The 27,628-nt window shown below is 37.3% G+C and overlaps 1 protein-coding gene across 1 annotated transcript in view; it reads right to left on the bottom strand.

Annotated features, from left to right (window-relative positions):
- The window catches only part of haf (leucine-rich repeat and fibronectin type-III domain-containing protein hattifattener), a 200,098-nt gene that overhangs the window by 164,544 nt on the left and 7,926 nt on the right, over positions 1–27,628 (bottom strand). The window contains exon 2 of the mRNA XM_064681397.1: positions 11,026–11,090. The gene's annotated coding sequence lies outside the window, so the exon portion shown is untranslated. The remainder of the gene's footprint in view (positions 1–11,025; positions 11,091–27,628) is intronic.

The raw sequence follows: 27,628 nt of genomic DNA on the forward strand, positions 1-27,628 counted from the left end.
TGTGAGTGTGTGTGCCTGTGTGTATGCGTGTGTGGCAAGGGTTTGGGGCGCCACGTTGTAATTGAATTTGCGTCAAGTTCTATTAAGTGGCGTAAACTTTTGGCCTGCGGAATCGAACTTGGCGCCCAGCCGCATGTGCATTTTTCATATGTTTATCGCAGTGTTCAATATAAATGCCCCTTTCCCAGCTAACCCACCTCGCCCGCCCCTCCACCCGCAATTTTCCCCGCTCTAACCCGATGCCACTTGGTTTGTTATTGGGCCGCTTTTTCTGACAAGTCTGCGCAATGAAAGTGACTGCGACGAGACTGAAAAACATTGCCTGCGAGTTGGTAGCTTATTATACCCTAGACGAGGGTATTGTTAATTTCTTACGAAATATGTAACAAAAGGAAGAAAACTTCTGCGACTACATTGAGTATATACTCATGATCTATGTCTATTGTCGAGTCTATATAGACATGTTCGTCTGCCCCTCTGTTTGTTTCCATGCCAACTAGTCTCTCAGTTTTAAAGCTATCGTCTTGAAGTTTAGCATAGGTTCATATTTTTGTGGTCGGAACCGGCCGGATCGGCCCACTTTATCATATAGTTGCCATAGTTTCACTATGCTCTCTGCACAAACGCAAAATCTTATCAACATCGGACCATTTTATCATATAGGATAGGAACAATCGGTCGAAAATTATGTTCTTGTATGACAACTTTTTCGTTTTTGAAGATATCTCAACCAAACTCGTCATTTATAAGTTTAACTCTTCTCCTCATATATATACAAAATCTTTTTAACATCGATTCACTATATTATATAGCTGCCATAAGAGTATTCGATCGAAAACTGATTTCTTGTATGAAAAATTTGTTGTTTTTGAAGATATCTCGACAAAACTTTACATTTTCAGGTTCTACCATGCTTTTTACTTATAAGCAAGGTTTTATTCACATTTGGATATATATAGCAAAATTTGGTTGAAAAATAAGATCTCCTGAACAAGCACAGCAACTACGAGCTTCACTATTTGTCTCGCATATCTGCAAACTGTAACAAGCCCGACAACTTAATCATATAGCATCTACAGCAACACTTGTTTGCAAATAAAGCTCTGCAAGGGTATTGAATCTTCCCCGTGTCTTGCTGAGCCTTTCTATCTGGTTTTGTGTCTGAGTTAGGAACTGTTCTTATCGCCCAATTGGCTGTCATTTGCCAGTCGACATGTGCGGCTATCAATGAAGCATTAAATTGTTTTGCCATTTTAGAGTTTGAGTTGATGTTACAATTCCTCTTTAGATGTGCCCCAAACTGCATGTCCCGCAAAATATCTGCCAATCTCTCTCAAGCATTAGCCGCAAATCTTCGGCAAAACGAAAAAAATCACTTCATTTGTGTTTAGCCGTGCGCACCAGACAATCCACTCATTTCCATTCATTCGCTCATTTATAAAAAGCATCTTTAGCAAAATTCTAGTCTCGAGCTCATTTCGTATGCAGAGTACCATCAAAAAACTGGACCCTTAGTTATGGCCAATTTATGCATTGTACTCCACATTATGCAAAGCAAAAGGAAAGCAGGAGATGGGCAAGAAGAAAAGTCAAGTGTAAGCGCATTAAATTGTTAATGTTGTGCATTTTTTATTAGTTTTTATCAGTTTCCAGTTTTACTATCTGTTACCAAACCGGGACTAGGTCACGGGGCTCAACAATAAATCGTTAACATACGACGGGGCAAAAAAAGCACAAGATGAAGAACCCAAAGCAGGTCGCAGCTGCTGTGCGAGTACGACGTGTGACATCAAATATTAAGATTGAAAACGGCAGCTGGTGACATGTTTTCAGTTGTATTTCGGGTTTGTTTTCGGCTTTTATTCAACGCTTTACACCCTCTGAGCCATAAAATGGTTAAGACGTGAGCGTAATCCCAGATATTGTGAACAAAATTATTTGATATTTACGAGCATATTCAATATATACGGATTTTCATTTGTAAGGATCCAACACATAATTCTGGCCATACTTGAAGCAGTGAGTAAAAATTGCGGAAAGTAAAAAGCAACGGAAGTCAACACGACCAAGATTTGTCTAAACAGGAAGATATAACAAAGAAAAAAGAACAAAACAAATGTAACGAGTAACTGCAAAATGTGTGACAATGCAAAGTACCGAGTAACTGGAATGTATCACAACGCACGAAAAAAGAACGGGATAAAGACAACGAGCAACAGGAAAATGTTGTTTAGCGTACTGGAAAATAAGGAACCAAAAAGATTAACGAGTAGCAAGAAAATTTTGGTCAACGCACAGGGAACTAGGAAATGTGTCCAACGCACAGGAAAACATAACGCAAAAAGTAACGAGTAACTATAAAATGTTATGTAACGCACAACAACGAGACAAAAGTAACGAGTAACTAGAAAATTTAACTCAACGCATAGTAGAATAAAGAGACCAAAGTTACGAGCAATAAGAGCTGCAAACATCAGCTTAAAGGGAAAGTAACAGCAGCGAGTCATAATGCAAGGACAACAAAGATTAAAAAGCTGACAGTGATAAAGAAAATGAGCCAGAAAATAAGTTACTCAAAAGGGAGGCAAGAAATCAAAAGCAACGAATGACGTCTAAGCTGCAATCAACGAGCAATTAGAGATAATTGACAAATCAAAAAACGAGCAAATACAGAAAAAAAAACCAAAAAACACATTGCGAGAAGAAAGATTACAAGACCAAAGTAACGAGAAGCTAGAGAAAATTGATAATGAGTCTAAATCAACGAGTAACGAGATGCAAAATCGCGAAAGGGAAGCCACTGTAGCGAGTAGCAATACGCGGATGAGAAAGAATGCTATTTCTGAACAGTGTTAGTAAAGAGTATTAAAATATATTAAAACAATTAACAACGAATAGGCCATAGATGACGAGTAAAAAAATTAAATTGTGCACTGCATTTGCCATTTATCTAAACGAATCTTAAAGAGTAAAATTAAAGAAATAATTTAAATCGGATTTTGCTTCGTCAGACAGAATAAACTTAAAAATGCTGCTATTTGATTTGGTTATTAATTTGCTTTAGTAATTGCTCAATTAGAGAATTTGTTATTGCATTTTTGTTTGCCCAATATGTGAAATAAGAGTCAGCTATCAACACAATCTCGCATAATGAATGAACTGCAAGAAGTTTTCAGCAAAACTCTTCGCACACATTCGCAGTCGACTGAGTCAGTCAAAAGCAACAACAACAACAACAACAAGAATAATTGCTAACAATAGCCAAGGCCAATTAATTTGTATTTATGGACAGGACGGCTAAACACATTCTGTTTACACTACTCTATACTTAGCTGGGCCCAAAAGCAACAACAATTACAACAACGACAGAAGATTGGCAGGCAAATTGAAAGACTTTTGTGCCTAAAACCAAATAAACATAAAATACACTTGTTGTGCGTGTGTGTGTGTGTGGTTATGTTTGTGTGTGAACAGTTCATTAAATTTTGTGAAATGCAACAGCTGCTGGCCTAATAACAGGACAAACCGCAAAACTAACAATGTCCAACAATTTCAACAAGTTCTGCAAAATTTTGCAATTGCGCAGAAATTTCTGCTTTTAATATACTTGATTTTATATATGTTTTTTTTTTATTGATTGAGGAAATATTTATAAGCTGTTGGCTTAGGCGGTACGATAAGGATTTGGCCATGTTTTCTGTGGCCCACTGATGGGCCTCAGACTGGCTCAGCCAGTCGCCAGGACAATTGACAGGATAAACAAGGACACAGGCCCCCCAACTCGCATGTTATATGTTGTATATATGCTGACAACTATTTCGGCTTGGTTTGGTTCACCGATATCCATTCAAATTGTCAGCCATGCTCGGAGCCTCACTCCATCCCCCTATACACACACACACACGCACACATAACAGCTATTTGCTTTTATGGCAGCTGTGTATGTGGGTGTGTGTGTGTCTGTCGAGGACATGCATACGTCAGTTGGCCGTACAGTTTATCCAGTATATAAACTTCAACAACATACGTGTACACACCGAAATGCCCCTCTACAACTATTTCCGCTTACTGCAAACAAATCCAGCTAGCAAAACATCACAAGCAACAACAACAACAGGAACAGCGACAACAACAATAGTTGGAACAATGACCGGGTCTATGGCGCGTATACGCAATATTGGCATATCGAGTTGGCATCCATCGAATCCGTTTTGAGAATCGTGCACATAACAGTAAAATGTCCTTAACCCCGTCTCATTAAATATGTTGACATGTTGATAAATCGATGTAATAGTCCACTCTGACTCGATTAGACCGGACTTTTGGGTCCTGACAGTTCAATGCGGCGTTCAACTAAATAAGATATTTCTTATGCGATTCCTTAAGAGCAGGTTAGAGAGGGAAAGAGAGAGAGAGAGCAAGAGAGATAGAGAGAGATATTGTGTGTGTGTGTGTGCCAATTGAAGACCAGAGAATTTTTACAACTGAATAAACAATTAAATAAATCTAAATAAATAAAAGAATATTATTATTATAACTTGATTTGAATTGAATTGCAAGTGTTTTAACTGAGTAAACAATTAAATAAATTAAACATTCTTATTGAAACTTAAAAGTTATTAAACTGGGCTAGACAAAACATATAGACGGACGGACTCGGCTACCAATGCGGATCTAGAATATATATACTTTATTGAGTCGGACACGTATCCTTCTGTGCGATACACATTTAATGACAAAATTATAATAAACCTAAAAGGATATCAGAAAACGTCGTAGTATAGAAGAGGTGGGCTGTTTTGTAAAAATATAAATAATGGTTTATTTTAAAATGTTTGGTAAATCAAGAGAAAAGTAAAAGCTTATGAATTAAAGTTAGCTAAAAGCTTAAGGATCTCGAAATGTATTAAGCTCAGTGAAAATATGAAAATTTTTGGTCTTTCACAAAACTACCTGAGCGAGAGACAGAAAGTGAAAGAGAGTGAGCGAGAAGCAAAGCAAGTTTGACACTTAAAGAAGTTAATAGGTTTTAAGCGCCTTTAAGTTCGTTAATCCCAGCTGCTGGAGCTGTTGTCTATTGGCTTCGTTTTATGGCCCATTGTCTCTGGGGAGGAGTTGTCATATTTGATTTTGCATTTTCGTGCTCTGCTTCGATTTGGATGTCTGTCGTTTGCACCCTCATCAGAATTTGTGACAGGGCAAAAACTTTGCGCTTAAAAATAAATCAAAACTTTTCATTCGTGCATTATTTCCCCAGATAAATGTGCTGATAATTTGTATGTGTTTTTTTGCATATGTCAACTTTTGTCAATGGGCCAAGAGTTTCAGCAAAAGTTTTCCTTTGCCACGCAGCCGTCTGTTTGCCAAGTTCTTGCATCGTTTTGTCTACGTCTTTGGCTTAAGATTTGGCTAAGATAGCGTTCAGAGCAAATGGGGGCCAGAATCGGTGCGACTGAACGTGGCTTATCCAAAAGTAACACACACATGCGTACATAGAAAATAAATACAAATGTGCAAAGCTAAAACTGATTTAATTTTATTTATTTTATGCCACTTTCAAATTTGATCTTAAACAATAATATGGGTCGTATGTTTAAAGAAAGCAGCCCACGGAAGCTCTAATTGCTTTGTCTAAATCCAAAAGTGCAATGAAAGCTTAAAGCTTCTATTATAAAAATATCATTAAAGCTTTAAGCGTATATAAATTTATTTAAATACAAGAAAGTGCAATGAAAGCTTAAGGATTGTTTTATAAAAGTCTTATATCAGTGTAGCCAGCTTTAAGCTGAGAATATACAAATTAATTTGTAAATTTATCAAAATAGCTGGCTTTGAATTATTTCAATCAATTTCTTCAAAAGCTTAAAGCTTAAGTTAGTCATAAAAGCTGAGTATATATAAATTACTTAATCAAAATAAATGGTTTAGAATTAATTTAATAATTTTCTTCAAAAGCTTAAGGCTAAAGTTAATCGCACTTGCAATAATACTTGTAAAGCTATGTTTTCGCAGAGTTCTATCTTTATATCATCCAAAACTTTAAGCGGAAAAATGATTAACTGATCTGTCAATTTGTCGAGTAACTTCTCTCATTTTCTCTGCCCACCCACCTCTCCGTAAGTCAAAGTTTAACTAAAATCAATCAAGGCTCTTGTGTAAGTGGCATAAAAATTGATAAAGTATACGACACGTTGTCAGTTACTGAGGCAGCACATGAGAAAGTTTTCCTATCCAAGCTGCACACATCCGAAAAGTTGTCGAATTTGAACCCTTCAAAAGCATCATTTTGGTGTAAACAATTCAATTGCATAAATATGCAAAACTTTGCAAAAAGTTGACAAACATAAAAATTGAAAGCCGGGAGGGAAAACAAACCGACAACATTTACACACTTTATTTCATAGCCGGGTAATGTGCAAGAAATAATTTTACAATTTTATTCAATCAAAGTGTCGACTCGATTCCGTTTAACAAAAGCAGCCAAAACCCCGATTGAAAGAAAGAATTGCAAACTTTAGCTAAAGGCAACCCTTGGCCCTCTTCCAACCCCTCACCAGCCCCTTCCCGCCCCCCTACGCCCTGTTGATGTTGAATATTTTGTCACCTATGTCTGCCTACAAAACTTCGGAAGTTATTTAAAACATTTCCGTTCGCATTTCGGTTTTCGTTTGCAAAGAAAAATGCGTTTTTCATGCTAATGTCAAACCTTAATAGATTCGACCCCCCCTCCCCCATAGACCCCCAATAGCTCTTGCATTGTGTTTCTTTGGGTGTAAGGGGCGCATGCCTTTCCACCCAACATGTGTTCTGAGATTTCTGGGGCATTTAATTGAAGTGCGGCACATTCGAATTTTGTGGGCGTTCACGATGCTGAGTTATTTTGCTCTTGAGAATTTCAATTGGAGCTCGGAAACTTTTTTGGCTTGGCCTGAATTGTATGGGCGTGTCCACCTGATAGGGCTCTTAAGTTGCATTGTGTCCCAGTTGGCAGTCAAAAAAGCAGGTAATATTTCAAAGTAGATTGGATAACTGCGATAATATGACCGAAAAGTGACTTTAAAATTCTGCACAGCTTCAATATGCTTCTATTTGGGCGAATTTTGTAAGGCATGTGCAAGTTTTATGACATTGTTTGCCAAATACATATGGGATAGTAGATAAAGTTAGACATTTTTCACAGATTTTATTTTTTTTTATTTTTGTATAAAGTATTAAGCAATTATGCTGGATAAATATAAATATTTTCTTAAATACGGTATAGAAGGAAGTATAGATAGGAGTTAATTATAGATCGATATAGATAGATATAGACAGGTGTTATAGATAATAATCATATTATAGCATAGGATACTCAAAAGTAATAGCAACAGTTCTTCTTTTTGCTTTATTATAGCCTTACAAAACATAAATTTACTTAAGATCAAATACTCTATTATAATTCTGTGTCAGAAATACATCAGTCAGCTTTTAGATCTTATGTTTAGTTAAAAGATTATCTATTATATTCATCTTTAATAAATTGCAAGTTAGTTCAAAGCGCCGTGGCAACATGCGCTGAATAAGTTCTTGCGGCAGCTGCGATATTTCCTTATTTAGGGGAGGCGCAGCTAAACAAATTTAAGCACAATTTAATTTCCCATTTGATAATGACAACCTGGCAAAAACGGGCAACAAAAACTGCATTCCACACACACAGAGACTTGAACTAAATGCAAACAAATGAGCAGAAACGGCGTCTCACATTTTACTAGCTATTTGTTGGCTTGCGGATGGGGCAAAGGGTGGTGAAATAGGGGGGGGGGGGGAGTGGGGCCAGTGTCATTTGAAGTGTTGCAGCTTCGTTCTTCGTGTCGCCTCGCTGACAGCGAAAATAAAAATTTTTCAGCAGCCCAGACGCAGATACAGATACACATACCCAGGTCGGGACAGAGACGGGAACAAAGAGGCTGTCGGACAATAAACACATGTTTCAGTTTGTAATGCACGGGGCCATAAAGTTACCGCAGAGCTCAACCCCGCCCCGCACCGCCCGCCCCGCCAGCTCAGAGCAGCCTCTTTAAATGGTGCAAAAAAAAAAAATAGCAGAAAAAATAATACAAATACAAGAAAAGTAAAATATAATGCGAGGGCAGCCGAAAAGTATCTGCGTTCTGTTCCTTTTATTTGTTTTGTTGACTCTCTGCGAATACATATGCCCTTTACGGTTGGCCGAGTGTTTGGCATTTTGCACGCGGCCTGCCCAAACGGGGATTATGCTTGACAATGGGACATGTGAGAACAAACATATAATCTACTTTCAGTCTATAAACATGTTTGGCTTGTAGCTGAAAACATTCTTTTGAGCTCAGGCTAAGACCTATCAAATAAGTGTTGGATACGGTTTCGATTCTTTTCTTTGCCAAAATGTTGTCAAAACTAAATAAATTATGGACAAAATTGACAGAGTTTGGCTTAGACTCACAATTGATATTTATTATTTAGAAAAATTATACTATATTTATTTACAAAATAAATGTAAATAAATATTAAATGAACTCTTCCTTTTTTCATTTAATTCTTTTGATATCCTTAAACCTTTCGCGCTAAACATTTTCGGAGTTGGTTTTAGTCAAGGCTCAGACATTTTTTCGAACTTTATCCCTATAAAGCTAACTTCCACAGACTTTTACACCATTGCTAAATCATTATTTACTATTAATAATATTATTCAAATTATTTCATTTATTAATTTTCTGAAAATTTGTCTTCTAGATTTTTTCTTTCTCTGCAAATATCGAAATGCATCGAAATGAATTATAGGAAACAAAATGTATAAATTTCAAATGGAAAAATGATTATATTTTAATATGATCAAGTTTATTATATTATATGCGTATCTAAATACAACTGAGACACTATATAAAATTTGTTTTTCCCAAGAAAAATAATTTTATAATATATAGCAAAGTTTTGTCGTAGTAAAGGGCATACAGAAATGGCTAAAGGCGATATGTAGTGGGAATATCGTCTGCAGTGGTGCGTTTGTGTCCGCGCCTGTTGTGTCTGTGGGCCATAAACTGGAGCTGGCTAATTATGGCCACTAATGAGCTTGAAATGGCACTTACACAAGCCGAAACAAAAACACACACAAGACCAAGACACAAGATGCATATAGAGCAGCGCGTACATGTTGTATTACTTCGTATTTAGACATTAGCTGGCATCGTAAAAGGGGCAACAAAAGGCGACCAACCAATAGCCAAATGCATTCCATATAGCACTTAGGATCTGTATGCTCGTATATGGCACTAATTTATGAGCTGTGCCAACTGCGAGGCTAAACCGTGGCAAACTACAAGCATTTAGCTGCTGGGCTATGGTCGGCGTCAGCTATTTAAATGAAAGCAGTTCCAAATTAAACAAAATTATGGCGCACAATTACAAATCGTCTGCGCAATGTCAACGAAATTAGCACATTTTATGGGCCGTCATAAAGGGTAGAGGAATTTTTAGTTAAAGTTTTCACACACTCACACAACATTATGTTAAGCAGCAGCCAGGCAGACACTTTTTATACCCCGTTGTTGGAAATGGTATCAGAAAGTGCCAGGCAAAAAAGGGCATATGCGTTTCTATATGCTCTTGAGGACCAACAACTGCCATCAATCAACAAAGGAAAGCCAGGAGATAGAAATCAGTTTCGCGTGGAAGATGAAAAGTCGTAAAAGGCACACATTTATTAAGAATATTGGATGTAATAATCAGTGTCGCCTGGAAGATACATTTACGATAGTCGACCAATTTTTCGTTTTCAATCTGCAATACTAAATTATCACTAAATCCATATCGCCTGGGAGATATATAAATATATTTATATTTGATTTGTACAAACTGGAAGTTTGGGAGATACGTTTACGATAGTTGCAAACACTTGGATATCAACTAGTTGTGAGGTAGATATTACTATCTATTTTCTTGCCCTAGCTTTAAACTCGCTTCCAATGTATTACCACACCATTACAGGGTATCATTTAGTCATGTACTATCTCATGGCGCATTGCACACTTTTTGTGTCTTGCAACTGAGGCAAGCTGCCAGACTCCACGCGGCAGTTGCAGTTGCAGTCGCAGTCGCAGTTTTTGCCGCTTCAAATTTCATTGAGATGTCTGTCTACCTCTCTCCCTGTCTGTCTGTCTGTCTGTCTGTCTGTTTGTCTGTGGGGGCAAGCTCAGGCCCGTTCCTCATTGTTTTTACAGGTTATTAAAACATTTTCAGTGAATATTACGATTACGAGATATCGCATGGTCAGACTCGGGCCCAGCTGCCCGTTGCCAATTGGCTCATATTGTAAATTTTAATTATTTTCTACAAATGATGATTAAATTGGCCTCAGGCAGCACAGATATTAAATCAATACATGCAATGCCCCCGCTCTGCCTTTCAGCCCAGACTGCCTGTGTGTGTTGGTTTTTTGTCGGTGAGCGCGTTTAAATGGCTATAAACTCCGATTGGGCGACAGTTTACCGGTTTGCAGTTCATTATGGCACAAATTGACTTTTTGTCGTTACCCAGCACTATGCACAGTTTTAATAAACAAAATGCTGCCAATTTATGGCCCCGGCCAATAAGCGGCCAACAAAAAAACGGCAGCCAACAAGCGGCAAAAAGACAACTTGAAAACACACATAAAGAAATTAATAATAGGATGAAAAATTTTTCTCGACCCGGGAATGCTCTATGTTGAGTTCGAGAGGGCTTTAAAAGTTAAGCAAATAATATTATGAAGCATAAGTCAACACTGCTCCAAAATTAAAGTAAATAATATAATACTGAAGCTGCCTGTTTACTTTTCTTATTGTAACCAGCTGAATCCGAAACCTAATATTAACTTTGGCTAGTTTTGATTAATCATTCTTAAAATACTTTTAGTTTTTTCTGCGTGTATTCTGTGTGTATTCTTCTTTTAGTTCTGCCATCTTTTGTAAAGAAAAGACGAAAACTTAAATATTTTACAATTTATATTTTATAAGAGAAATATTTACTTACCTTCTAAGTTTTTTACTCATCCATCATCAACAGGGGAAAAGTTACCATTGATCAATCCGGCAGAGCTGTGGGGAAGTAAAAGCCTGATGAAATATTGTCAAGACGATGTGCTTTTTATCAAATATTTGTGAAAAGGTGCAAATATTAAGTTAAGTCTAATCATTTTTGTCATTTGACTGGAAGCTTTAATGTGCTTTCGAAGCCTTTTGTTTATCAACTGTTTTAAAATATGTATAAAAACTATATAAATATTACATTTCGGTTTTTAGTCAAAGCAATTCGTTTTAAAATTATTTATTTATTCTATTATTTTATTTCTTTCTCACAACTGTCATTGTTAATTGAATTGCAATATGCATCATAAGAAACCGCTGTTTTATTGACTAAGTGTTGAAAAACTTTTTTAAAAAATATCTCGCTTTTATTATCATAGAAATAATTTCAGATAGTATAATTTCCGCTTTATTAGTAACGAGCCTTAACAAAAACTAGTTTCTTATGTTTTAGAAACTTTTCTGTTATATTTTTTTTTTATTTCAATACTATGTCTGTTGCAAGCCTTTTCACAAAATCAATATACCCTTAACAACAGTTTCTGAGTAAAGCTCGGCAAAAAATTCAATTAAATGCGTATTTCTAGCCTTGAGCTCTACAGTATCTGAGAGAGCGAGCTTACAATATTAACAAGCCATCAATGACATGAAACCCCAGCAAGACCAGCAACAACAACAACAACAACAACAATTACAATTATGTAGTTTGGATCATGTAAATTTTCAATGTGCATTACTAAATCAAAAGCCAACATATTGCTGTGCGAATGTGTGTGTATGTGTGTGTATTAATTGAAAAACTCTTACAATTGATGAACTTTTCAAATATTTCTATGGTTGTCCTTTGGTAGGAATGTCAAAAACACAAGCCACACACACACACACACACACACACACACACACGCACACACGTACATATTTGAGGTACGGACAGCGAGTGAATGACCATTGTGGCCAGGTCACAAACACTTGAATGGGTAAATGGCTCAAATTGATTGAATTTTGCACTTTGGCATTCATGAGGCCAACAAATTTGCCTGCTGCAAAATTTATGAAGCATGACAGCCAAAACGAATGATTCTTCTGTCAAAAACCGAATCAAACAATCAACATTAATAGCTTACGAAAAACGCTCGATTTCAAGAGAATCAAATCTTATATATGTAGAGTATATATGTTATATAAGCTTACAGATAGTAAGTTTATTTAAATCTATTATGAAATATGTAACGCATTGGTGAAAGCGTTTGCCATTTCATCAAATATATTTTTAAAATCATTTTTCATTTAAGGAGTCTTATTAATGGAAATACTAAATAATTATTGTGCTTAAAATTGAAATAGATATCTTACTATATTTTATTTCCGTAGTTAAATAAAATATTTGGAAATATTTGTATACATTTTATTTTATTTTATCTCAAAAAAATTAATATAAATTAAATATAAATGTGTGTAAAATTCTTTTATGGGGTTTCTCAGATTTTCCCAGACATATTGAAAGACTATATAGTATGTACGGATTGTGGATCTCACGAATTGCCAGGGTATTAAAACTTCGGCAACCCACGGATTCTACACTCGTACGTATTATACGCGCTTTCAATTGGATTCATTAAGAAAAGTTCACCCAGACCGGATTCGGTAAGGAAAAGTAATCGAAAGAGTTGGAAAATTACACTTAATGGATTTTAATTATGCATTGGCAAAAGTCTCGCAGCTAAAAAGTAAAAGAAAAAGAGTGAAAATAAATAAATAAAATAAATGAGTATCGTGCTTAGCTTTGGCTTTGAATATTTGATTGAGCCCAATAAGTTCGGCAAGTGAAAGTTGTTGCATACTTGCGGGCGTTATGTCTCGTTTCGATTTTGGTTTCTGGTTCTTAGTTAAGCGAAGCATAGAACGTCTTCATGCTGCGGGCAAGCACTTGGGTTGGGGCTTCTGCTGCTCATCCTTGTCCAATTCAATTTGCCCGCATTTCAATTTCCTTTCATTTTACGCTCTCTTACGCATCAATGTCCCGCGGCACGTCCTCATCGAATCATCAAAGCTCAACCGCATTGCAGCTCACATATGCGTCGAATTTGCCTATTAGTATGCTGGCTAAAATGTGCGCTTATTTGGCATACTTTGTTTTATTTTTATTTTATTTCTTTGCGATTTTCTGTGGTTTCCGATTTTATTGGGAAGTTCATTGCACGCAGTCTGGCAAATGAGCAACGCCCCCGGAGCTACTTACAGATATGATAAATTATGGCTTATTGCCGAGCGAGTGCCAAGTCATTGGAGACAAATATGCTTTTAGATTTATGCATCTGATTTTTATAGCTAGCCAAAAATAATATGCATAACTAACTGACGCCAATTTATGTTTGTGATAAATGCTGACTTATACATGCTTACATATATTTTCTGTTCTATCTTTACATTGTTAGAATATAAAATTAAAGAATTGAATTAATTGGCTTATATCAGAAGCAACATAAAATAAGTCAAGTATTTTCAGAATTTATGTGAGATTTAAATTTAAGAGCAGGGTTAAATACAGTACAATCAATGTTCTTTTCTCTTTTCTCTAACAAATATATTAAAAAATCACATTTGATTGAAAATATTCCTTCGCACTGAATAGAAATTTGAAAAGCACATTAAAGCTTTCTGCAAGTTTTACTAGGCACAACTAATTTACTATTTAGTCCTCTGTTGCTCTGCTCTTTCGAAAAGAGCTTTGAAAGCACTTTAAAGCGTTAGGAAAGTTTAATAATTAAAAGATAAAGCTTAAAGCTGAATTGCTTATTTCATTCTACAATTTTTGTTCTTTTACCATCTGAAGAAACTGCTAGCGCAGCTTAAAGCTCTTAGCCTTACTTTTACATATTTTCTAGAATTTAAATTCATATAATATTAAAATGTAAAGCGTGTAATTGTGTTTAAAACTCCAATGCAGCCATTGTATATTATTCTTTTGCATCCATGCTTGACTCTGCTTAAAATACGATTTAGCAAACAAATTGCAGTTAATTTGCTGTTGAAAAAAATGGCCAGTAATTAGACAAGTAATTAGTCGGGATTTTCAAAAGTAGAAAGCAAAACCGGAGAAAATAAATTACTTGGTTAGTTGCGCGCAGAATTCTTATACAATATATACGACTAAAGCAGCTAAGCTCTAGTTCTATATTTCAAGTGGAAGCCATGGATTCGCTTCGGGAGGCGCATAACAAATGTGTTTGAAAATGTTTGGCAACATGTGTTGCCACATTTATGGGCCATTATCGTAGCCCCCCACACCCGCAAATAGCGTCCCGCTATCGAATTGACGTGAAGAGCTGAATGTGAAAATCTTGCTGGCAATGTCTGGCACATAATACCATTACTTTCTGCACCTTTGTCATGCACATAATGCTAAAATATTATACCGATATTATGCAAATTTTTATTGTTTTTCATGCGGGTGCCCGGCATGGCCCGGCCCGCACGGTTCACGGCTAAAGGGATTTGGTGCGTGATGAAATTAGGATAATTTAATAGATTATGCTTGGCGTTGATTTTTCATATGTGTAGCATAGACAGGCCCAGGCCCAGGCCCATGCCGAGGTTCAGGGCCAGGCTGAGGGCCGATTCGGGTACACATCATGCATTATACATAATACGTAATACGTAATACATACTCGTAATACCTGTTATGTGCCGTCTATGCGTATTGATTGCATTTACTTCAACTCGCACCTTATGCCAGCCATTGTTGTCTGGCATCCAAAACGACAGCCATCCACTTGGGATTTTGGGATCTTTTCGCCGAGCTAGCTGCTCATACTTAATGTGCCACCCCATGGTGCGGATTTTGGTTTTTCACATTTTTTTCACCACCCTCATTTTTGGGCTCCTTACCAGGCACATCACGTACCACCAAGACGCATTTCGTCACCTGAGCAACGGCTCGCAATTGCTGTTTGGTGGCAGGCTCTCAGATTTTGTGGCACTGCCAGGTGGTACGGAGGGCTGTTTCCAATCCTAGTTGCACTTTGAGTTCAGGTCCGCTAAAGCGAGCAACGAGCTTTGTATTTGCGACTCTCGCCATGTCCTTTGCCATAAAATGTTTGCAGCTAATGCTTTAAGTTTTTTTTTTATCGGTTAAAAGTTATAAATAAGAAACGTACTGGATTAGGAGATACCCTGTACCATGGTCCGAATAATCTGAAATATTCTTATTTTCCAATTTCCGAATTTGTTGGGCACCGAAATCAGGTGTCATTAATTTAAGAATATCTCAAAAAAACCTACCCCGATTAGTCGGTTTTAGGGATATGGCCATATCTATTCGGCTGTTAATGCTGATCGTCGATATATGGCTATATATATCACATTCTCCCTGTTAGTTTCATATGCACATTTTTACCTAATTGCAATGGATACAGGGTATTGAAATATATTTGATTTCTTGATATTCCAGTTAAGCATCTTCAGTCATTTATTTTTGTGACTTCTTTGTAGCAATAAAATACGCTAAGGCAGCTTAAGCACCCGACTGGCCTCAGCCACAGTTTTCCCAGTTGCACATTTTCAACTAATTTATTGGCCTTTAATTGCTGCTGGCTTTGCGCGGAGCGTTAAGCTAAGTATTGGCGGTTTCCAATGTGCAGCTTACTCCGCCTTACGGTCCGGCGAGCATGAAATTGGCATTGAATGCAGACATTGTATTATGATATATACATATATAGAGAGAAAAAGGTATTATAGTTTGCCCTGCGACCAAAGAGATTATGTTAATTAATTTAATATCGATCACAATATTAGCTGCCCATTGTCAAGGCGCTAGTCGAGTGCTGCTAAGAGGATAGGCCGTTGGCCCGGCAACAGTCGCAGTTATCGATGGATGCAGCTCCACAAAGGCGGAGCTACGGGAAATGCTAAAGAGGAAGTGTACAAGTGCAGAAAAATGATATCTATATTTATATGACAAAAATGATTATTATTAGTATTATAAATTTATAAAAATGATTTTCTTGCTTGCTTGGGACGAATCATCATGTAGACAGTTTTTAAGGAACACGGGGATGCATAACGTTTCCAGAATATATTATGTTGTTTCTTATAGCAATATTGTCCATTTAAATTACTATAATTAATTCAAAACGAGAATTGGATTATTTTGATATTCGTTACAATAATTACCTTACTGACCTGTTTCCACAAGAATTAGAAGGAAACCACCAGCCACCAGAGTACTCGTTTGGGCAATTCTTTTGAGAGGGATTACCACGAACATAAGTTTTAAATGTTTGAAACCTATTTGCAGTCATAGCATCGCTTGTATTTCCTGTGTAATCTCCGAGTAACTCCAAACGGTATCCATTCTGCTCATTACCGATCTTAAAATCATCATAGCGAGCAAAATAATTATGTTTATTAAAATAAGTTAACCGAATATACAATTCGTGCGGTTGTGCATTTGTGATTAGATGCAGTTTTTCCAGTCCAAGGAAAAACTCTTTATGAAAATCTCCAAATCCATTTTTGTAATCAGTCCAGTTGCGATTGAAGTCAACTGTGCCATCAATACGCCGCTGAATTATCATCCAGCCGAGCCCCTCAACATCGTTAGCGCAAAGTACAGGGAAGGGATTGGCACCGGCAACTTTTAAAAATTGAACTCCATCTGAGGAAATGCAACTGTCCGTTACGTTGAGCTGGGTCTTTGCATTTGGCAACTGGGTTATATTTTCTTCTCGTTTTCGCTGTGATTCCATTGTTGATATTTTTTGCCTTAATTCATTAATCTCGACAGTGCGATCTTGGCAATTTCTTTGTTGATTTTCATTTATATGAATTGTATTCTTAAGTTCTCTATTTTGTTCTTCAAGGCTTTTCTGTTTTGCTTGCATCTCCCTTTGAGCATTTTTTAAGTTAGAAATTTCAGAATCACGCTCGCGTAGCTTTAAGTCAGCATCCGCCATATTAAAATGCAATTCTTGTATTTCCTTTGCCTTATCATCATTCAATTTGTGTTGCTTGGTTTGGTTGTTCGACTGTTGCTGACATTCCGTCAATTGGTTTTGCAAGTCCGTAAATTGGTTGTTAATGTTGGTTTTTGCTTTATTGAAATCAAAGTTCTCCAGCTCCAATTCCGATTCCAGCTGTTTAAGCTCATCTTCATCTTTTTTGATCAATTCATCATAATTATCCAAATCTTTTTGAAGTTCCTCGATTGTCTTTTCACATATCTCGTCGGATTGTAAACTTGCTACGCATCGTGCCAAAATTATAAACTGAACCACAAACACAGCAAAATACTTTCCCATTCTAATTGTCTTATGCGTTTTTTTTTTTATAGTTTTTCAAAGCGTCGCGCCCAGCCGTCTCGCACTTGAGACCCATAAACACTGAACGGAATTATTTAATAAGCGCCAAGCTGGAGCAGTTCTCTTATCATAATTTATATTATATGCGCATATGCACACACATTCGCACAACACACTTGAATTAAATTATATAGTGAATCGGATTCGCGCGAAATACAAAATCTTAAAATATCAGTTCTTAGTAAGAGTCAGCATGTGCACAGTGGGCACTTTTAATTGTTATCATAATCCAACTCTTTAACATGGGCATATAAAACGAATTTATTATAATTTTTTTATTTATCGAAAAGAGTCTTAAATATAAAATAAAATCTGTTTTTATATTAAAGCAACTGTGGGATAGATCGTTTCCACTGTAAATATAGTGGGCCATATCTTTAAAGAGTTCAAGTTTAATTTTGTTGCTTATTATTTATATTTTCTTTATGGGTATCACAATTTGCGTGGTTCTATTTTAAAATAATGTTATTGTAATTATTATCTACTATTATTATATGAACTCGTGTTCGTTTAATTAAATCTTTTTCTTGCATTTTCAGACTAGGCACTAATTAATCTAATTTCCGGGCAGAAATGCAATCATGTAAGCGATTCGCGTTCGACTCGAATGCAGCAGATGCCGATATGAACTGGGATACCTATTAATAATTGCGCTAATTGAAATAATTTCTTGTTGTACTCTTTTGCTTTTGGCCAAGTCGGCGAAGCAAATGCATTTGAAGTTTCGAGTGTCTCTTGTCTGCCCTGATGCTGATTATGTTTGCCTCTGATTTACGCAAGAGGAGAGGGGCTCTACTGAAGTGGACGGGCAACCTCTGGATTTGCTTGTCTTAATAAACGCTCGGCAAATTGTGCGTTTTATGCTCTAAATGAGGCAGCACCGACGTTTGATGTGCATTGATGTGCATAGCATGGAAATGAATAGATCGAAAGAATCCAAAAACAAAGAATAACTTATTAAAATATATAGAGATTAACTATGAAGTCGAGGCCTATTGGCAGTACAGCATGGAACTTTGTTGCTAATGTTAAATTTAACATGCATGATAAGAGTTGATTTTCAATAAATTAATATGTAATCGATAGAGAATCGAAATAGTACTTCAGTTTAAGCTGATGGACAGTTTGCTTTGCTGGGAAAAGTATTTTTACCCTTATGTTAAAAGTTTGCCTCTGTTAAACGTTAAAATCGTGTTTTTCTTTAATATTGACCTTCTTCACATTGAAAGAACACTAATTTGTATCCTCCTGTTAAAACTTAACATGCATTTAAAACATTGTTGTTCTCTTATTGCGATTTGGTACAAGCTGCCAGACAGCTCGCATTGTAAAGAAAACAATTTCCATTCACATGTTAAAATGTAACATGCATGTTCTATAATTGTTATCTTGAACTAGCTGGCAAACAGTTCGAATAGTAAGGATAATAATTTTCATCCTCATGTTTAAAGTTAACATGCATGTTAAACTAGTGTTGTTGTTTAATAGTTGCCTTATTTGAGCGGGCTGGCTATTCGCATTGTTGGGAAAACAATTTTATCCTCATGCTAATTGTATGTTTAAATAGTCTTGTGCTTTAATATAGACCTTGTAGAAGGAGAACTTATCTACTAAGTAGTAGCTATATACTGAACAACTATCTTAGTTATTTGCTCGACTAGATCAAGTGAGCATGGTCGCTTCTTGGCTGGGGGCAAGTGCAGCCAATTTGTTTGGCTTTTTAAAGCCAATGGCTGAGTGTGTTTACTCAGCTGTGACTTAATTTCATATTACATATAGCTGCCCCAGTATCTGCTCACTCCGCGCCCTTTAGACTAATCTCCTCTGACGTCTGGCATGATGTCTGTGAGTAGCTCGGGCGATGATAATGTGCTCTGACTTGTGCCAAGGCAAAGTAAAAGTTTGCCATCAAAATCATTCTAAGCCCTGGTAAAAGTTTTATGACTAGACAGTTTTTGGGCCCGGTTCGTCAATATGCTAATAATGTAAACGCACGGCCGGAAATTGTTTAGCTATAAACTTTGTTTGCGGCTTGCCATTGCCAAAGGAGTGTGCCCGGGGGTGTTGTCGGTAGTCGTATGTGTGACGTTTATGAAGTGAGTGACGAGCATATTTGTTGCTCACTGAAATTTCTAATCTTTGACTTACTTATAAATAAGTCTCGCCTTCTTATCAGACTTTCAGTGCAGTGTACAAGAATAAACATATTTTTTTAAATTTTCAAATAATTCTTATAAGCCTCAGTTAATTATTAATAAAATATATATGCCTAGCCTGTTTAAGTGAGCTCTTTGATCGCAGGAACCTTACGTGCTTAAGTTGCCAAACCTTCGTATGGTCTAGCCACAAGATTGTGAATGGCAATAACTTTCATAAACATCTTCTGCATTTGTATCTTTCTCTATATTTCAGGAAACTCAGGAATTTTGTGATTTCTCCCGATATTAGTTGGGAGAGCTATCGATAAGTCGAGAGATTGGCGCTAATTTATCAAGGATATCTATACTTAGCATATACTTATATTCGCACTTTCTTTAATGCAACTGTTGGGTAGTTTCAAGCTTAAGTTTGAATTTTTGAAGCATTTTCAGCTATTCTTTAGCTACTACTTTGCATTGTCCTATGCAAACAGACAAGTCCACCTGAGCCCCGCCCGACAGTGAAGGACTCAGACCATCCGCCCGGCCAACTCAATGCTCACATGCTCCGGGGCCATTTATCTTGATTTGTACAAACCTAACGACGTTTAAATGCTTGTTCCGAACGTTTTGCACCATTTGTAGCATTCAGTGAAGCCGTGGAGTCGTTGGCGACTCCATTGGACTCGCTGGATTCGTGGCATCACGTTGCCGGGGCGCTCGTCAGCGCTGGGTCATGTTTATGCTTGAATAATGTTGACAAAATCGCTGAAGCGATGGCGGTCAGCGAAGGGTGCAGTCAGAGAAGAGAGACAGAGAGAGAGAGAAAGAGAGGGGGGGGGGGGAAGAGCTACAAAAGATACAAGCCAGTTACACGCCATGGACATGCAACCCGGCTAAACACTTACAGGCAGCTCTCTCGACCAGCTTGCCCCCCTTCCCCCCGACGTCGACAAATTGTCGCTGCCCTCGCAGCTTGGGTGTGAAAATGTTGGCAAAGTGGCAATGACAATGCCCGGTTAGCTGCTGGGATTGCTAGAACTGGATGCCGCTGGCCCCCTCGCCTCCTGGCCTCCTGGCCTCCTGGTTGCCTGCCACCGAATCTGTCTGCCCGCCAGCCTGGCTGTTGCAGTTTTGTATCTTGTATCTTTTTTCGTTTAAGCCAACTGGCAACTGGCAACTGGCGCTGCTAACTCAACGCTGTTATGACAAGTGGCTGCAGCGTTGCGAGCCGTTTCCGAGCCATAAAGCAAATTGATGATGAAAAAGTTGCCGCCGCAGCCGCAGCCGCTGGGCCAAGGCTTCGTGTTCGTGTCATGGCCTGTTAAATGTTGGCAATAAAAGTGAAAACTCTTGTCATATGGCTGTACCGTTAGTTTGCCACTTAGTGGCCAGCAGCAGCCATAGATGCAACCATAAAGCAGCTCAACTCTTAAAGTTCTCTGCCCCCATCGCGACCCCACATGCAATCTCCTTCAATCTTAACGCTTCCCAATCTTAAGCGCACCTGTGACACAACCCATAAACCTAACGAGTGCTTCGATTTATGAAAAAGAACCATCGATTTTTATTGTATCCATAAATCAGGGCATAAAATCATATGAAGAAAATGCAAATACAAGTTATGCGGGGCCCCATAAATCCCATAAATGTACGAAAATTGTAAATAATATTACAAATTATTTGTTGCCCTTGTGGTCAAGAATATGCTTAAGCATTCCACAGGGTTATAAAATCTTTACTTTTTCCTTAGCTCACTAAATAAAAGCCGACATCTCAGACCAACTCTTGAGAAAAGTTGAATTAATCCTTCAAAAGTTTGTTCAAATGTATATATATTTCATAAAGTAAAACAGTCTGCTAGTATGTCCTTTTGTCCATAATCTTTTAATAAACACCAGTAGATAATGTCACACCCAAATACCTATGTCTACATAGGATATTAAAGCGTAATATTTCCACGTGAATTTTGACCAAAAATAATGTTGCCAGATTTATAGCCTTTCTCCACTGGGCTTAAAAATGTCACATTTTCAAGTTTTACATATTGGTGTTCCACCGGTTTTCGGTAACATGTGAGTGGCAAAAGTACTGTTTCTTTAAATAAACAGCTGATCGAGTTGCTTTAATTTACATAAGCGACGCACAGATTTCCTTCCAAAAGTCAAATAATACGGCCCCGAAGTAGGGGCTCTGTTTAATTGACTCTTTGCGAGATTTGGCCAACTTTAAATGTTAAAAACGGTGGGATTATTAAAATTTAAAATTATAATTTAAAGTTACCGCTTGCCTTCGTTGCAATATCAGCTGGTTTATGTTTACATTTTTCACAACATCGATAGAAATCTCGATTAATCATCGCAAAATACACGAAAAGTTCGGGGCGAATTTACACATTTTTAAAAAATGTGACATTTTTAAAAATGTGTGAAATGTGTTTTCTTATGGGGAAACGTACAGGCCGCATTTTACACATCTTGCAAAAATGTGACATTTTCAGAAATGTGTTCAGTGGGCAGAGGCTATTAGATGCCAAATTGATTTAGAGGCCATGAACAAAAAGCCAATCCCCTTTAATATCGGATGAGATTTTTCCAAGTTATGCGGGAAATTTTGACCTTTTACTATTTGGATATTTATGGGTACCATGAATTTTGATGAATGCCAAATTAATCTAGAGGACAAACCATGAACAAAGAGCCAAACCTCGTGAAAATCTGATGAGAATATTGAAACTTTTAGAAAATATTTGCCGAAATAAGAATCGTGCTTCGTTTCATATCGACTTTTTTTAAAATTTGATAATCAATTTTCATACACATTCTAAGTTCAATACATATCATTATTCTATTATTATTATTAAAAAACTCTTATGTTGCCTAATTGCATTCGATTAAACCTTTTTCCAAATATTACCACTAGCATTTAATGTGGTCGAAATTCTTAAAAATTCGTAATTAAATGCTTAAAAAAGAATTTAATTAATTATATGCTCAGCGAATATGCGATTACCTTGTCAACACTTTTCGAACCACTTGTCGAGAGTCCTTTCTGAGGCAGCCAGGAAACCCCCTCAAATGTAGCTCAGCTTGCACTTTGCAAAACATTTCACCGTTTAATGATAAATTGCCACTATGTTGTGTCTGGGATAAACCAAAAGTTGCTCTGGTAAATAATCAAAAGCAACCGCGGGAGCCACGCGCCGAGTGCTGATTGAAAAAACTTGTACATTTTTTAACGACAAATAAAAAATATATATATATATATATATATAAAACAGCAACAACAACGAGATGTTGACAGCGAAGGGTGCGTTGAGCAATTGATAAATTTAATGGCGTTACGCATGTCAAACTCGCAAAATCCTTAAGAGTGTCAAATTGGCAGCAAGCAGTCGCCCACCCCCCGACGCGGCCCCCTTGTCGGCACACCTCGTCCTAAACAAATAAAAACCACAAGAAAAATGAGCAAAAAAACGAAAAAAAAAAACTTGGTAACAACATCGACACCAACTGCAACAACAACAAAAGCCAAACAAATGAAAAAAAGGTAATGAGCACAAAAAAAAACGCGTCCCGAACTAATGGAAAGATATGCAAAGTGTGGCAAGTGGCAAGTGCCAGGTGACGTAAATAAATTGTGTAAAATACTTAAGACCTCTATGATAGATGTATATTTGCAGCAACAAAATACGGCAAACAACAACAATTCCTGGCTTGCCCCCCCTAAATGTAATCCAAAAGTTGGCAAAAATCTTAGGCACAGTTTGTAAAAGTTTGTCAACGGCAATCATTAATTTTGTCAACGAATGGAATTGTTGACAAGTGCAAAAAAATAAATTAATAGATTGTGAGGGATACTCTTAATACCAAAAGTATTCTGGTAAATGATGTGGCCAGCACCAAATTGAAATGGTAAGAGATCTACAGATACTTTTCAATAAAATTCACTGAAGCTCTTTTATGAGCAAAGGCAATTTAAAAATGTCCGCATTAAAAACCTACATTAATAAAATTGATTTAGCATATATTAACGTATACTTCGAATATCTACTGTTGAAATATAGTTAGTCTTTTGAGGATGACACACAGTCCCAAAGGAAAATGGCGAAAAACAATACTCTGTTTACAAGTATTGCTAGTGAAACGTTTAAGAAAGGTGCACAAGAAATAATTGTATATTAACATCTAAGCGGAAAGAAAAGCTACTCAAACGACAGAGAGAGAAATAGAGGGAGACAGAGAGAGAGGGAGAAAGTCAGTGTGTGAAAAAGAGAGAGAGGGAGAGAGAGAGAGTGGTCATAAATATTATTATCCGCATATAAATAGTAAGGCAAAGATAACTGTGAAACGTTTGCGGATTAGGCACAAAGAGGAATCTAACAAAAATGTACTCTTGAGGCAGAAAATATAATAGAGACAGAGAGTGTCATGGAGCGTAATCTATTCATGCTTAATGTATTCATATTTCATAATCAAGCAGCCTGTTAAATGTTAACGGATAACTTACAAAAAGGAATTGATAATTAAACGGCTTTTACTGAGTGTCGTAACCGTAACCGTAGAGCGAGACAGAGCAGTAACTTATAATAAGTTGATGCTGTCAAATAATAGACTTCCATTTTAAGACTCTCTTTTTGGACAATAAACTTAGCAGTTTATGCAATTTGTGCTGGCTTATACCTATTCAACTCTTTAGTTCCTGATGTTTAACTTTCAGCGTTTGATAAGTGCAAAAACGAATTTTTAAGCACTTGACTTGCTGTTTGCCTTGAACAGTTCAACGTTTGCCCATCCAATTAGACCAAGAATGGCGTAACGTGTAAATCCCATCGTTGGCTTGCAGCAAAATGCATTTAAAATATCTGCAGTGAGTGGGAGACAGACAGTGAGAGAGAGAGAGAGGGAGAGGGAGAGGGAGAGAGAGACTGGGAGTTGGAGTTAGCTTACTAAATGCATCACGTATTGGGTTTTGACATAAACGCTTGTCCTCGTTAGCGCCGCATCGTGTTCCATGGCCAAAAAGGTGGGTTTGGGACTTGGATTTGGTTTTGGTCTCGTTTCTGCTGCAGCTGCCCGCCCGCGGCGCCATTGGAAAACTTTTATAGCCGCATGGAGGCGGGCGAGCCGAGAAACTTTCAGAGTTTCGTAGGCTGCCGGCAGCATTGATAAATTGCCGTCGCGTTGTCGGCCCTAACCTGACGGCCCAGCTCAGGTTTTATGCAAAAATCCAGAGACTAAAGAAAAAAAAAATGAAAAAAAAAGAAAGGCGAAACTCAAATGCAGATGCAGTTGCAGCATCAGCGACAGATCCCTTGGGGTGTTGACTGACGGCGTTGCTGCTGGCGCTGAAATAATGCGGCCAATAAATGTCACAGCGGCAGCTGTAACCCAACTCCTCCCCCCTCCTCCCACCCTCTCTCATACTCTCTCGTCGTGCCTGGCCAACTCCCGCAGGTTGCTCCTTTCATGTCTTTCTTTGGCACTGCAAATTGTGTATTTAAATGGCAGTTAAAGTGGCAACACGTTCCATTCCCGTTTGAAGTTGTCGATGATGAGTGATCACATGCAGCGACCCCGCCCACAGCCCCCAACCAAAGAACGCCAGCCGCACCTCATCCTTGCAGACAGCAGCAAGTGGCTACTGCTCCCACACTCTGGCATCGCATGCAACTCGAATGCTTCTCGAATGGATTTATAAATATTTCATGCGCTGCGCAGCGTAGCGGAAGTCACTCCAAGTCCGAGTGTTTACAATGAATCATATTTTTATGAGCAGCCTCCACCCATGCAGCCGGGGCTATATGCAGTTCTTAAAGCTAGCCCCGCTGAGACAAAGGCATATTTGTGGTACTCGTATAAACAATTCATGTCCCAAAGTGCAGTCAGCCTTTCGTCTGGAATACCCTGTAAGTCTTCTGAGAATCTGCATATTTCGAATCAGCATCAAAAGTCGAAACAGATTTACAGTCTTAGTTAGCATTGAACCAGATACGCAGATTTGCAGTTCTAAATAATTTTTCCAATTTTTTAAAGTTTAAATGACTTAGACTAAAACCAGAGCCACACTCTCAGGCTTGCAGATCGAGAGATTATAAAATAAAAGCCGTCATATCTTTTTGGATACAGTATAGAATATAGTTTTAATAAGCATGATATCTAACTGTCCCACATATATATTCCAATACGTCTTGCTATTCTCTCCAATTAACCTCTGTTCACAGGGTATCTTTGAACTGCTTACTCCCTTTCCGACGCATATTTACTTGTTCTTCATTTAGTTCTGGTCATATTCATATTCATTTGCATTCTGTGCAACCGACTCAAGTGACAATTGTGAGCGCCGCACGAGTCTCTCTCCCTCTCTCTCGATCCCTCTCTCTCTCTCTCTCTGTCTTATTTGCATATTGGCACTTGGCGCAATGCTCATGTATCTTTAAAATGGCAAATCAAATGTTGCCAATTTGTGACAGTCTACATCATCAATTTGCATATCTCAGATGTTGAGCACAGCTTTTATAATTTAGCTGTCACAATTTGGTACATAAATCAATTTCATTTTCAATATGCACACTTTACGTCATTCAGTATGACAACTACGATGAAATCATTACGTTCTTCAAAAAATAAGTAAAAAAAATAAATGTTAAGAAATCTGCATAAGCTGAACCATATATACTTCCTATATATACCGCAGATCTTTCAGTCTAATTTTACCGTGAAATATTATTTGATACTAAGAAAAAATTCATTTATTTGCCTTTTATATTGTCATAAGAGGATTATAAATAAAGCTACTCTTCTTTATGTCAATGAATGTTGATAATTATCGTTTTATTTCAAGGATTTTGCCTTCAAAATGTTCTTATATTTAATTAACCGATATACGAAGATTTCGTCCTCATACGAATATTTTTAAAGCTGATAATATTTACATCTAAATGTTTTTGCCGTTTAACGCCTTGACATTTATTGAATCGATATTTTTTAACAACTAGAAAGTAAATAAAATATAATTAAATTCAATATAATAACCTGTTTTTCTCAATTAAGTATTGAAGTATTCGCGTATTAGGGGCATGACATAAACGGAAGTATGTATTTTTATTCCATTTACTTTAGATAACTGTTTTATTTGTTTAAAATCAACACAGTTGAGCTCATTTAGAGTTGCGCTCTTCAAACACTTTTTGTGGGGTTATTTTCAATTTTTAAAATAGATTTAAAGCAGCAAGATAAAGTAGGGGAGCATTTCAGTGAGTCCTTAAGCGTTTGCTTAAGCTTATATCATTTTATTTTGAGTATAAAATATACATCTAAAATTTCTTTGATATTATAATTTTTTTATCTTGGACAAAAAGCTAAACAAGTCGCATTTATTAGCAAATAAATTTACAGAGTTGTGCCTTATAAATTATGTGGCTCGCTTTGTTGCCAAATATCGTTTATCACATTTATCATGTGCACACGGCGGCGCCTATTGTTCTTTTTCTACTGAATGCTGATAGGGTGGAGGGGAGACAGGGGCAGGGAGAGCAGGAAAAAAGTATTTACGATAGCGCAATTTGCATAATGTGCAAATCATAATACGAACTTCCTGTGGCTCGGCCTTGTGTGTGTGTGGGGCATAAATATTGCAACATTTGTAACAGACATCGCCCCAGCCAGAAGATAAGTTATCAGCGGCTGAAGTGCACACACGGGGCACACACTTGGATTCGATGTGGCATGCGGATTCGTATTCGTATGCGGATTGTTCAAAGTTTAATGTTGAATGTGGTTGGCAAAAGTTTTTTTCCAAAGCTCGGCGACACGCGGCCCACAGCGGGGACGGGATTCGACTTTTGTTCGGTTTGTACAGCATAAACGCTGCAGCTTTAAATAGCCGTAGATCTACATGATAACAAATGTTGAGCCCTTGGCGACAGATGGGGGCATCTTTTTGAGCCTTATCTAAATATATTCTTCATTGATCGGCGTAGCCCGGCTGGTTTTGCTTTTCAAGTTTAATATATACATTTATTTTAGATATGTTCCAGATATATGTTAATTGA

This window comes from Drosophila montana, unplaced genomic scaffold (assembly GCF_035044405.1).
Source record: "Drosophila montana isolate Dmon_TW-CO22-7 unplaced genomic scaffold, ASM3504440v1 contig_2326_1, whole genome shotgun sequence".
Taxonomy (NCBI): domain Eukaryota; kingdom Metazoa; phylum Arthropoda; class Insecta; order Diptera; family Drosophilidae; genus Drosophila; species Drosophila montana.